The 13365-nt window shown below is 39.9% G+C and overlaps 1 protein-coding gene across 2 annotated transcripts in view; it reads right to left on the reverse strand.

Annotated features, from left to right (window-relative positions):
• The window catches only part of PTPRM (protein tyrosine phosphatase, receptor type, M), an 840546-nt gene that overhangs the window by 553335 nt on the left and 273846 nt on the right, over positions 1 to 13365 (reverse strand). The gene's annotated exons all lie outside the window — the stretch shown is intronic.

Below are 13365 nucleotides of genomic sequence, written 5' to 3' on the forward strand. Positions count from 1 at the left end.
GTCTTCAAAGTCTACTTGAACTGCAAGATTGGTGGGTCAAGCTCACTAGCCTCTCTTCAGAAAACCCATACAGGGTCACTACGAGTCAGAACTGACTTAATGGCACTTGACAACAACAATGCCACAAGGAGCAGTTGGAGGTAGCTACCACTCATTCTTGTATGTGCTAGTCTTGTGTGTGTGCTTCCAGGGTAAAGCACACACACACAACAACAACAACAACAACACATATTTATTTCAGAACCACATTCAGTAAATCGTGATTCCTTTTTTTTTTAACAGAGAACATTTCAAACTATGACAGGGGTACCCACTCCCAGAACAAAGACAATACAATTAGAAAGCAGTAGAATGCCAGAGGGATCATCCAGCAGAAGCAAAGTTATCATTCTAGACAAAATCTCCACAACTTGTCAATCGATCAAAGAAATGGACATCCTTTAGAGTTTCAGGAAATAAAAAAAAGGCATTCCTAAAATAACTCTTAAGTTAGAAATAAAAGCAGATGTAGTGTTTCCCAGAGTTGGACAAAATCAATAAAGAAAATGACGTGTCTCAAAAATAAACTGCCAGAGGTCTAAATGTTATTTTGAAAGAGGTGAGGAGGCACTATGGTACTGCAAGTCATACAGCCGGAGTTATAATCAAGGCATGCCACCCCCTGTGCAACCAGGAACCCAGACAAGAATTGCTGGGGAGCAGTCAGAAACAAAAAGGAAGCCACAACACCCACAAATCCTGGTTGTCTTCTCTAAGGGAAGAAGGGGTGAAATAGGAGAAAGAAATTGCACAAGAAAATATCACATGTTACATCTATTCCCATAAGGAAGGAGCCCTGCTGGCATAGTGGATTAAACATTTGTGATACTAACCATAAAGTTAGCAGTTCGAATCCACTAGCTGATCCATGGGAGAATGATGAGGCCTATGAGGTGACAGAAAATGCCATGTCTTGTGTCAGATATGCCTAGTCCTCAAAGTGACATCTTCGCTCTTTAACATTTCCAAGAGGTCTTGTGCAGCCCATATGGCCAGTGCAATACATCACTGGATGTCTTCAGTGATACTTCCGTCAAAGGTTGATTATAGTGAAAACCATGACACCTACTTATCCTGATTTTAAACCATGCAGTATTTCTTTGTCTGTTTTAACAACTGACTCTTGGTCTAAGTACAATATCCACATAAGCATAATTAAGTGTTCTGTGACTCCCCTTCTTTGCAATGTTATCTATAATTTGCTATTATCCACATAGTTGGATGTCTTTGCACAGTTAGTAAAACAAAGGTAAACATCTTTCCCTAAAACATACATATTCTCTTTCAGCCATGATCCATCTGAAATCAACAATAATATCGCTTATTATATATCCTCTTCTGAATCAATGTTAAATTTTTGGCAATTACTTGTCAATCTATGGATGCAACTGTTTTTTAATGATCTTTAGCAAATTCATGTATCACATCTTTGATGTCAAGCCACAAATCATCTCATCTTTGGTCATTAGTGTTCAATTTGTCATATCTATTCTTGAGATGGTCTCTAAGTTTTAACTTTAACTTGCATATGAGCAACTGAGCGTCTGTTCTGTAGTTGGCCCTGGTCTTGCTCTGACTGATGCTACGGAGCGTCTTCATTGTCACGGTAATGTAGTCAATTTGATTCCATCTGGTGTGGCCCATGTGTTGCTGCTTATATTATTGGGGGGAAAAATAATAAGCATTTCTCACTAGCCCAGGATAAGATATAATCCTGCAGTTCTAAGAGTTCTCTAACCCTAAGAATCTACCATCTGGCTGCCAAGGGACAATGTGCAGACAGACACACAACCCCCACTGTTACCTCCACTAGAGTATCCTTGCCCTCTTCCACATCTGGTGACTAGCTGTGGCACCTTTCCCTACACTGCCACCTGCTGGGTATTTCCTGAATGCATATTGTCAATGTGCTTACCCCAATAATAGCTTTTTGTGCAACCCTTCTATGTCATGGTGATATCCTTTTCCTAGATCATTCTCAAACTCCCTTGCTATCACTACAAAATGTTGTTAAGATATTACTAACAAATTCATATATTTCTTAAAAAGTGAGGAAGGTATTCCTTATAAAACCAACAGTTGTTGTTGTTGTTTTTAAATGCCTTTGAGTAAGTTTTGACTCATAGCAACCCTGTATAGGGTTTCCAAGGGGTAGCTGGTGAGCTTGGACCACTGACCTTACAGTTCAAACAGACTTTGAAGTCCAGTGGATTAACGTGCAGTGCCACACCTTGAACCCCAAGGTTGGCGAATCAAATCTACCAATTGCTCCTTGGAAACACAATGCAGGGTCATGACAGTTTGGAATCGACTCGATGACACTTAACAGTAACAACAACTATAAGCATGATACTTTAACCTTTGTTCTTGATATTATAGTTGAACTAATTAACGCTCACAAATCCTGCACTTAACCTTTGGTAATTTCCTTCAGGAATTATTTAGTAATCGCTATAAAGAGTGTAACTCTTTTTTGCATTTGAAAATAAGAGGAAAGACCATACTAAGGAATTATTACAAGTTTTATACTGCTGCAAAAATTCCTTCCAGGTTACAATAACTTGTTTTGGGAGGGACGAGGAGCATAGAATTAGTATCAGGCATGATCAACTATTTAAACAGTTTTATATTTGAGGCGCTCTGGTAGCGTAGCGGTTACGAATCAGGCTGCTAACATCAAACAGCAGTTTGAAACTACCAGCAGTTCCACAGAAGAACGATGAGGCTTTCTGCTTCCATAAAGCTTTGTAGCCTCGGAAACCCTGTGCAGGGTCACTATGAGTCGGAATCTACTCCATGGTACTTAACAACAACAACATATTTTGTTTGAACGCTTAGTGTGGCAGTGTAGGTTCAGCACGGGACTGCAAACCACAAGGTCAGCAGTTCAAACCCCTCAGCTGCTCCTCAGAAACCCTATACAGAGTTGCTATGACTCAGAACTGACTCGACAGCATGTAACAACAACAATAAGGTATTTCGGTTAAAATAAAGTTACGAGGGTTGAGTAAACAATGTAATAGTTTTTGAAGGATATAAAAAGTTTATGATGGATTTCCATAAAGAACTGAACATTAAAAAATATCCCATTTCCTCTCTTACAAGGAAAGCTGTCTCCCAACTATACTCCTTGCTCTGTCCATTGGTAAGTTTGTTCTATTGGGAGCAGATATTCCCTTCATTTCAATCTGAATATTTCTGAAGCAAAATATAGGAATACTTTCTTCCCCTAAATATCCTAAACTATGAGGAAAGATCTTGAATTAGGCTCCTCAGAACTTCTTAAAGACTTTTATCTTTTTATTACTTTCCTCATTTTCAATACACTTTTTCCAAATTTCCTCCAAAACCCTGAAGCATCTTTCCAATGAGTCTGACTTTTCTCTGGTTCAGTTTTCTCATGCTGGTCATCTTCTACAGTTTAATCTTTGTATCTTTAGGAGCCACATTAATAATGAATTAAAGAGTCCAAGTCCCTGCACTGCTAACTCTATCAAAGTATGATCTCCAACACTTTAAATAGAGTTTTACTCCCTCTGCTCCTGTACCCTGGGCCAAGTCTGTATGTTCTTTGATCCTCTTGATGTGCCTACTCTGTGAGCATCCTTCCACGCAGACCAGGCAAAATCACAATATGAACATTTTAGTATTTTCTTCTCAACTCCTGGTCTTTACTCCTCTTTCTTTAGGTGGGTCTGTCATAATGGATCAGCCTTGGCTAGGCTGTGAGATCGGTAAAGACAAAACCAGATGGTGTGAAAAATAGAACACATTTCACATTTGAGTACATTTGTGAGTAAATCATGATGGCGACGGCGTAAGTTCAAAAAGGAAAATTGCTGTTGTTGTTGTTGTTAGGTGCCGTTGAGTCGGTTCCAACTCTTAGTGACCCTGTGCACAGCAGAATGAAACATTTCCTGATCCTGTGCCAGCCTCACAATTGTTACACTTGAGCTCAATGCTGCTGCCAGTTAATCAAAAAGAAAAATAGCATGGATAAAACTGAAAAGTATATTTAACAAGATAAGAAAGACTAACACTTTTGTACTTATCCTGTGAGAAGTTAAAAGTCACTGAAAGCTTTGAGCAGGGAAGTAACTTAATCAAAGAGGTTTTAGAAAATTAATTTGGTAACAGTATTAAGAAAAAGGAGACAACAGGAATCATCTTATTAATCATTGTGTGATATTAAAATGTCATTTAGTCTAGAATGTCTTCCTATCTCCATACAACACGTGATCCAAAACACTTCTAAATATAGATATTCTAGCACTTTCAACTTTGTTTATTTCAGGATGGAGTCAATACTTACAAATAATAAATACACAGCCAAATTACTCTACATAGCTGTTATTGAAATTTGGTAATTCACAAATAATTTAACATTTTTCTATTAGCACAGTGAACAACGCTTATTTTGCTTTTATTGTGGTTAAGTGCCATCTGGTCATTTTCAACTCATGTTCTTGCTGTTAGTGGCATCGAGTCAGTTCAGACTCATAGTGACCCTGAATAGGGTTACCAAGGAGTGGTTGGTAGATTTGAACCGTCAATCTTGTGGTTAGCAGTTCAGTGCTCATCCTGTGGTGTCACACAGGACCCATAGCGACCCTCTGTAGAGTTCCCAGGGCTGTAAATCTTTGCAGCAACACATAGCCTTATCTTTCTCCTGAGGAGCAGTTGGTGGGCCTGAACCACTGATGCTGTATTTAGCAGTTCAATGCGAAACCTACAGAGCCACTGGGCTCCCCAAATTCTGTGTATATTCTATTTTATATCGCCACTTATAGAGCACAAGGTCCGCAGTTCAATTCTGACAGTCTTTCCACGGGATAAAGATGAGGCTTTCTACTTCCGTAAAGATATACCATGGAAATGGTATATGGGGTTGCTAGGAGTTTGGAACCGACTCAAGAGCACTTAACAACAACATTTCCATTTAAATCGAAACTATATAAACCAGGGATAAAAAGACAACATAGTATTATTCGACTGTTTCCAGTTCCTGTTTCTCTGACTCATCCCCATATTTACCTACTTATAGTAACTAAGAAAGGAACTCTGGTAATGTAGTGATTAAGAGTTGAGCTGCTAACCTCAAGGTGAGCAGTTCGAAACTACCAGTCATTCTGCAGAAGAAAGATGAGGGTCTTATAAAGATTTACAGCCTCAGAAACCCTATGCAGGGTCACTATGAGTTGGAACTGACTCCAAGGCACACCATCACCACCAGTAACTAAGAAGTCCTTATGTGTCCAGACAAGCACTGGACAATTAACTGCAAGATAGATGGTTCAGACCCATCAGCTGCTCCTTAGAAACCCTATACAGGGTCACTATGAGTCAGAACTGACTTGACAACACTGGACATGGTTACTAACTTTACTGCATTTCAAAACACATTGTTGTTAGGTGCCTTTGAGTTGGTTCTGAATCACAGTGACCTTACGCACAACAGAATGAAACACAGTTTGGTGCTGCACCATCCTCACAATTGTTACATTTGAGCCCACTGTTGTCACCACTGAGTCAGTCCATCCCATCAGGGTGGGGGGTCCTTCTTCCTTTTCATTGACATTCTACTTCACCAAGCATGATGTCCTTCTCCAGGGACTGATCCCTCCTGTTAACATGGCCAAAGTCTGAGAGACAAAGGCTTGTCATTCTGGCTTCTTAGGTGTATTCTGGTTGTATTACTTCTTCCTAGACAGACTTGTGTATTCTTCTGGCAGTCCACAGAGAGCATTCAGCTGACACATTTTGCATGGAAGAAAAATCAGACTTAAGGCAAAGGTTATTTATTCAGCTTCTTAGAAGTGGTATCAAAACCCGGGCTCTAACTCAAGTAGATAGCGTTTTCAGGTTATCAAGTTTAAAAAAGTTCTAGAAACCAAATAAATACAGCCGCTTTATTCATCATCTCATGTGCCTCACCTTTTCATCAGAATCCTTCACAATTATAGTTAGTCTTCACTGAGCACCAGATGTGCTCTAAATTTCCCGGACAGACTGAGAGAGCAACTGTAAAGCTACCAGGGACGCTCTGCCACTGATGTGGCCCCGCGGCCATCTCTCATTTAGCCAAATAAGCACTGCAGAGCCTTCAAAATTCAGCCCAAGTTTCAAACTCCATTTAAGTCTTCGTCTGTGGCCTCTGACATCTGAAATGTCCCCTCTGAAGTGTCTGAACATAAATTCACTGTAGCACAGTCCTACTCCTCTGCTGGCTGTTATACCAGCTGGCATTGTTAGTAAGTATTCATTCTCTTTGTGTGAGGAGTTTGACATGAGTCAGAGGCCAACCTGATGGCAGCTAACAACAGTGTCTACTAAATAATATAAGCACTTTCGTTCTGGTCTTAATGGACATGTGGCCGATATGTACTTGTGAGCATGTATTTGTTTCCACAGAGTCAGGTACTTAGGAAACCGGGACTGCACTGGCTACATTATTATTTTAGCAAGTCTCCAAAACTTAAGAGAAAAGAAAACATAGCATCTACTCCCAAAGCTACAGGAAACCAAAGAGAACAATTCATTATTATTTCTTTGTCAACGAACCACATTATTAAACTTGAAATCATCCCCAAAATACAAGGAAATAATAACATTGTTGGTTATTTAAGTTTTGAACCAAGACATTCAGGACTAGGAGAAGAACACTTTCTGTCTCATTCTTTAATTATCTCTTCTTAAAAACAATACATATGTATATATATACTCTTTTATTTAAAAAAGTGGGCTTTTTCGTTTAAGATTTTAAGCTGAAAGATCAAACCTTTCGTCAGCCTTTAATTTTCCCCCAGTTAGACCAGTCTGCTGCTGTTCATTGATTTCTCAGAAATTGATTCTGTATTTGTGTACAATGGAACTATCGGTTTCCTATTGTACTCATTTGGTGATCCAAAATTCCAGGGTAAGTAGGAGGAGGATCTTATACTGGCAGCTAGGAATGTAGCCACATGAGCATTTTCTTACACTAGACTACCTTCAAATACAATGTCATTCCAGCTGATCTTCCTTTCTTCAAACAACAGCCAAAGTGCAGACACATCACATGCATTTCAGAAATCATTTCTGCAGAAATCTTTCTTAGGTCTTAAATGAACCCTAAAGGATAGGCACAGATGTGCTGTCACTTTGAAAGGCAAGACAGTAACACCGGGGGCTGACACCTCACATCCCAGACAGAGTACGGCTGTTACCTGGGAAATACAAATTAATCAAAAGGATGAAGCCCTCTCCCAACATCTTTAACCATCAGACAAGAACCTACCAACAGAAACAATCACAGTCCATGAATTAATTTCATGTACAATTTTCAACTGAATATGAATATATCAATGTGTAAATGAGACGTTTAATAGTCAATGGAAGACTTAATACAGAATCTCCAACACTGAATCCCATTAGTAATCTTCATCCTCTACCTCCACAATGTTTCTCCACCACTGTGACTCAAACACTCATCAGCTCCAGGGCTTTCTCCTTGTTAATTCAGGCAGAACACTGGTCAAGAGAACACTATTTGGCTCAGTAACAATGGCTTGCATGATGCCCTTAGCCCAATCACTGACCATTTCTGTATTTTAATTTTAATTGAGAAACAGACTGACTATGTACTGACAGATTTTAAATTGTTCTGATATTAAAACTGTAAAATCGATGGCAAGCATTTTGAAAAACATTGATTAGTAAACAAAATGTAAAGTGGTATTTACATGATAAATATTTAAGAAATCAATCTCATTATTCAGATTTGCCTCATAACAAGAATCATGGGCACTTGTAAAAACAAAACAAAACACAAATGAAGATTCCTAGGTACCAACCCTGGAGCTTTTAATTGAGTAAATTGGATTTTGTTTGTTTGTTTGTTTCCTGGTTTCCAGGGACCATAATATGCTGTCATCTAGTTGGAGTAAAATTGTTTAAGAAGAGAAGGGTTAGGATCCAGTTTTATTATTTAGGAAAAATTAACAGGTACACTATGATTCAGAAACCACTGGACAGCACTTAGCAACGAAAGAAGAATCGGCATATTTGAATTAGGGTGTTGGTGAAGAACTGAATACACCACAGACAGCAAGAAGAATGAACAAGTCTAGCCAGGATGCTCCATAGAAGCAAGAATGGAGAGGCATCATCTCACTTACTCTGGACACGTTATCATGCTTGGTAAAGTAGAGGGGCAGCAAAAGGGAGGAAGACCCTCAATGAGATGGGCTGACACAGCAGCTGTAACAAGAAGCTGAAATGTAGCAATGATTAGGAGGTTGGCACAGCATTGGATAACGTTTCCTTCTGTTAGACACAGGGTTGCTGTAAGCCAGAACTGACTGTATGGTACCTGACAACAACTACAGACATGTCAAATGGAATTTAAACATTAGACATTTTGGGAACAAAATAGTTTGTGTCTGTTACCTAAGGTGAATTTGTTAAAATAAAATTTCAGAGACTCTCAAACAGAGTTAGATTATTTCTCAGAGCATACTCATCTTAAACTCCACACTAAGATGCAAATACTGATAGAAGACACGTTAGCCTGCCTATCTTTTGAGAACCTGCCTGAGTGTTCTGGATAAGACCCATAAAGATCCAGAACCTGCCACTGGTATTTCAATAAGGAGACTCAGCACACCACAGCAGGGATAAAGCTCTGATTCTGTTGCCATGTAAAACTTGGACTTCTCTCAATTCCAGCTCTGGTCCACTGGAAACAAGGCCAGAAACACATCACTGTCTGATATTGACAAAAGCCAAAGATGAGCCGGAGTAAAAGTCAGAGGAGAACCTGCTTCCATGAGGTACTGCTAGTGACCTACACTTATAAACACATTTTTATCAAGCACTTCCTAACACATTTTATGATTAACTAAGGAGAGGGGCACCAGAAAGGACGCTTCATATTATAACATGCTTTCTGGTACACATTCATTATGGAAAAAGGCCTGTGGTAACTATCACTCAATGAATCTCTTCAAGGAAACAATGATCCTGTCTCAGCATTTTCCTGACATGGCATGCATGCCCACCCACTACTCATAAAAAGCAGTTTTATGAGAAAATGTAAAACTCCTTTGAGACCTCTTTAGTGTTCTTATAAATGCTTACTTGGGACAAAGAGCATGATCATTCCAAGAACAGTAGTGAATCACCATGAAAAACAAAGTTTGGAATCAGTACTCAAAACACATATAAGCCAGTGCTGGGTGGCCGTGTGCCAACCAGAAGCTGGTTAGGAAGGTCTCACGTTCATCTGTTCCAACATGCTCTGGCTGGACCTTCGACACAGGATGAGCTCACAGATCCCTCTTTAACTCAAGCTCTTCTCCATTCCCTAAACCCAAATGAATTAGGCTCCTGCTAAGGAGGCTCTAGTAGCGTAGTGGTTACGAATCGGGCTGTGAACCTTAAGGTCAGCGATTCGAAACTACCAGCCGCTCCGCGGGAGAAAGATGAGGCTTTCTACTCCCGTAAAGATTTACACCCTCGGAAACTCTGTACAGGGTCGCTATGGGTCGGAACCGACTCGACGGCACTTAACAACAACAACACGTAACTCCATAGACCCAGTGTGATTTAGGGATATCTGAATAATATTCTCCGTCTCATATAGGCTTACCCACCTATGTTATTGTTCAGTGCCATAGAGTCAGTTCAGACTCATAGCAACCCTGTATAGGGTTTCCAAGGAGCAGCCGGTGAATTTGAACCACCGATCTTGTGGTTCAAAGCGACCTTGTGGTCCAGTGTTTATTCTACAGTGCCACACCAAGGCTCAATTACCCATCTATAGCTTTTGAAATTACCTTTAATAGGGCAGAAAAGGTAATTCATTCCAAAATAAGAAACCAAAAGACTTAAAGTACTTAAGTCAGATGGAGACAATGCTAAGTATGACTGAGTCTCAGCCGTACAATAAGAGCAACTGTTGAGAACTGTTTAGCAGAAGAAAAAAAGAAAGTAATCAACCCTGGAGAGCGTACAACTTCCGGAAAAGGAAGAGAGGTAACCTGAGGTGATAAAAGCCAAGCCGCTGTCCTTCAAGGGGACCGGCAAGAATCCTGAATAGAAATCTGTGTCTTGTTACTTGCTGTAAAATTCAAGGAGAGTCTTCAATTTGCTAAAGCTCAGTTTGTTGTTGTTGTTAAGTGCCGTTGATTCAGTTCTGACCCATAGCGACCCTGTACAGGGTTTCTGAGGGTGTAAATCTTTACGGGAGTAGAAAACCTGATCTTTCTCCCGCAGAGCAACTCTGTTAACTGGAATTCTGTAAACCTCAACCACAGCCCAGGAAATTAAACAGGGTGACTTATGTAAAAACACTTTGAAGAGTATAAAGCCATAAATCAAAGTAAAGCATTATCAAAAGGCTATCGCCAGAAAATGAAAACTTCTAAAAACCCTGACTACTTCTAACGTTAAGCCTGTTTGCTTCCAGCAGGATAAGACAAGGAGACACAATTCAGGAAAAGATTTTCATTATGCAGCTATGAAATCTGATGCTCTGTATTAGAGGATGCATGAAACATGCTGTTTGTTTGTAACACAGTTGATTTGATTATCAAAGGGGACTCCATAATTGAGATACAACTTGGTTGTCCTGCCTTGAGGTGTATTTCCATGCAACCACTCACCAACCATGCCCAAAGGACCATTCTTTAAACAAGAACTGTAATAAATTTAATGCTCAGCTATACAAGCGGCAAATATAGTTTTAGAAAATACAGTATAGTGTGTGCACATCATTTACATAACCAGACAGCTGGAGTCTACAGAAATGCAAATTTTGTCATCACTTAAATGCACTGAAAAAAAATTCTTCCCTGAAATGAAGGAGTGAAGGGGAAACATTTGAGAAAAAGGGATTATCAACAAATTCAAATCTTAAATTAATTCTAATTTTACCTAAAAGTATATGTGGGGGGTGGGGGGAGTGATTTTTCTATGTGATTCTACATGTAGACTGACTCATATCATGAGTCATGTGGCTCCCTAAGGCTCTCCACTCCCCTCCTCTCACATGGTTACTTCCGGCTTTGTGATGTCTACAGCAATTAGGTATGGAAACATGTCTCCTTTTCCTGATGCTGTAGCTTTTCCTCATCATATCTTCCTTCAACCATGCCAGATGTCAGGTCATCTTCTGAACTGAATCGTGGGGGTTGCAAAGAATACTGACACAGGCCTACCCAATCTCTACATCACTGAGAAATAAACCTTTTAGGACCTTTTCCCCCTAGCCACTGTTGTTGTTGGGTGCCAACTCGTAGTGACCCTACATACAAAAGGAGGAAATACTGCCCAGTCTTGGGAAACCCTCACAATTGTGATGTTTGAGCCATTATTGTTGTCACTGTCAATCCATCTTATGAGTATCTTCTTCTTTTTCACTGACCCTCCACTCTACCAAGCATGTCCACTAGATAAATAAAAATGCCCAAACCAAATCAGTTGCCATGAAGTCAACGCCAGCTCCTGATGACCTCATGCATGTCAGAGTACAACTGTGTTTGTTTGTCAGTGGCTTTAAATGTTCAGAAACAAATCTCCAGACTTCTCTTCCAAGGTACCTCTCTCTGAGTAGACTGAAATGACTCATTTCTTTGTCAACAGCTGAGCTCATTAAAGTGTCAGCTAAGATACATTAATTAACATGCTATCAGCAATTTTCTATCCAATTCCCTCCACACATACTCAAGCACATATATACAAAATGTACATAAAATCACAGCAGTGGGGAGGACGGAGAATCCATGCACTGCAAAATTACAGTAATTCTACAAAACTACAGCAATTCATTGTTTTAATATAAGGGGGTCAATCAACATGCAGTCTCTCACTACTTACTCTTAATGAATGGCTATTTTCAATTTAAAGCCCAATTCACCATCAGCCTTTAAGAACAATCTTCCTTCCATAGCGGCATCTTGCTATATTAAAGCAACTCAGTGTAGAGCTGAGCAGTCTCCTGGTTACTAAGTCTATCAGGCCAAATATGGTTCTTGAAGGTGAATAGATCAGTCCATGAAGAAAGGATTTCCATTTCTTTCCAAAGATATGTGCTTTCTACCATCAGAAAACTTTAATAAAGCAAATGCTTTTCAAGGCTGGAAGAATTATTCAGTCCCTGTTTTCCAGCGCTATTATTGAATCAACCCTCTGAGCATTTGGCAGGAAACGAGTGACTGAACTTGCATTCCTATGGAGAAAAAAAGGAAGGTGAATGTTTCCCTTCCTTCTTTAACTTTCTTTACATAGAAAGGTCCCAGGGAGTGGGCCAGGAGGCAGCCCAAGGAGGGCCTGCTTAATAAATGCCACCTTGCATGTAGCAGGCCCTCAAATGTGTAGTAAATGAAGTTCTTGAACTAATGCTTGTAATTATGTAGATGTAAAGAAATACACAATCTCTTCAAAGCATTAATGTACATGATGTAATTAACTCCCAGAGATTTAGTTGAGGGCTTGAAGCCACAGCTATGATTGTGTTTTTGCAGAAGTTAGGATTCTGACTTGACCTCTATAATCTCCAAGATGTCATAAGGGAAGAGACTTGTTTGTGCTTCATCCAGCAGATGGGCTAGGGCATCAAGATCCCTTCTGCTAGCACTGAAACCTTCCGCTCTGGACAGCACTCTTTAATCTGGAGAAACTGATCCTTGAAATGGGCTGTCCACACTCTGAGCCCCTCTTTCTAAACCACGACAAAGTGAGTGCCATCTGGGCAGGGCAACAGAAATGCCAACATCAGATTGTTTGTGAACTTTAGTTTCCTTTTGGTCCTAGTAGCAGATTTTTAGAGGGTTCTTTGATATTACCTTTTTTAAACAGAAGAGAAAGTGCTGGTGGGTACTACGAGTTAGCCTACACTGATGTCAAATCTTACTTAGGGAGGAATTCTTGTTCTATTATCTAAATGCATGCCCTACTGGTGTGGCACTGTAGGATACACACTGGACTGCTAACCACGGGGCTGATGGTTCAAACCCACCAGTGGCTCCTTGGAAACCTTATACAGGGGTCGAAATGAGTCAGAACCGGCTTGAAGGCATTTAACAACAACAAAACCTGACAAGATATTCATCCCCTTCCTTTGTTTTTCAATGTAATCTATGTCTTTAGAAACCAAGCTAGAGTAAAGAAAGAGGGCAGAAACTATGCATATTTATGAATGTTCAGCATTCAGACACCTACATTTCTGTTAGCCACCTGTCCCAGGTATGTGGTGTTTCTGCCTTGGGGTGGTGGTCTAAAACCTAAATGCAGCTTGAATGTTAAGTGGATTAATTACTAAACCTTTTTCTGTTATCTACTACTGTG

This window comes from Chrysochloris asiatica, unplaced genomic scaffold (genome assembly GCF_000296735.1).
Source record: "Chrysochloris asiatica unplaced genomic scaffold, ChrAsi1.0 scaffold00122, whole genome shotgun sequence".
NCBI lineage: Eukaryota > Metazoa > Chordata > Mammalia > Afrosoricida > Chrysochloridae > Chrysochloris > Chrysochloris asiatica.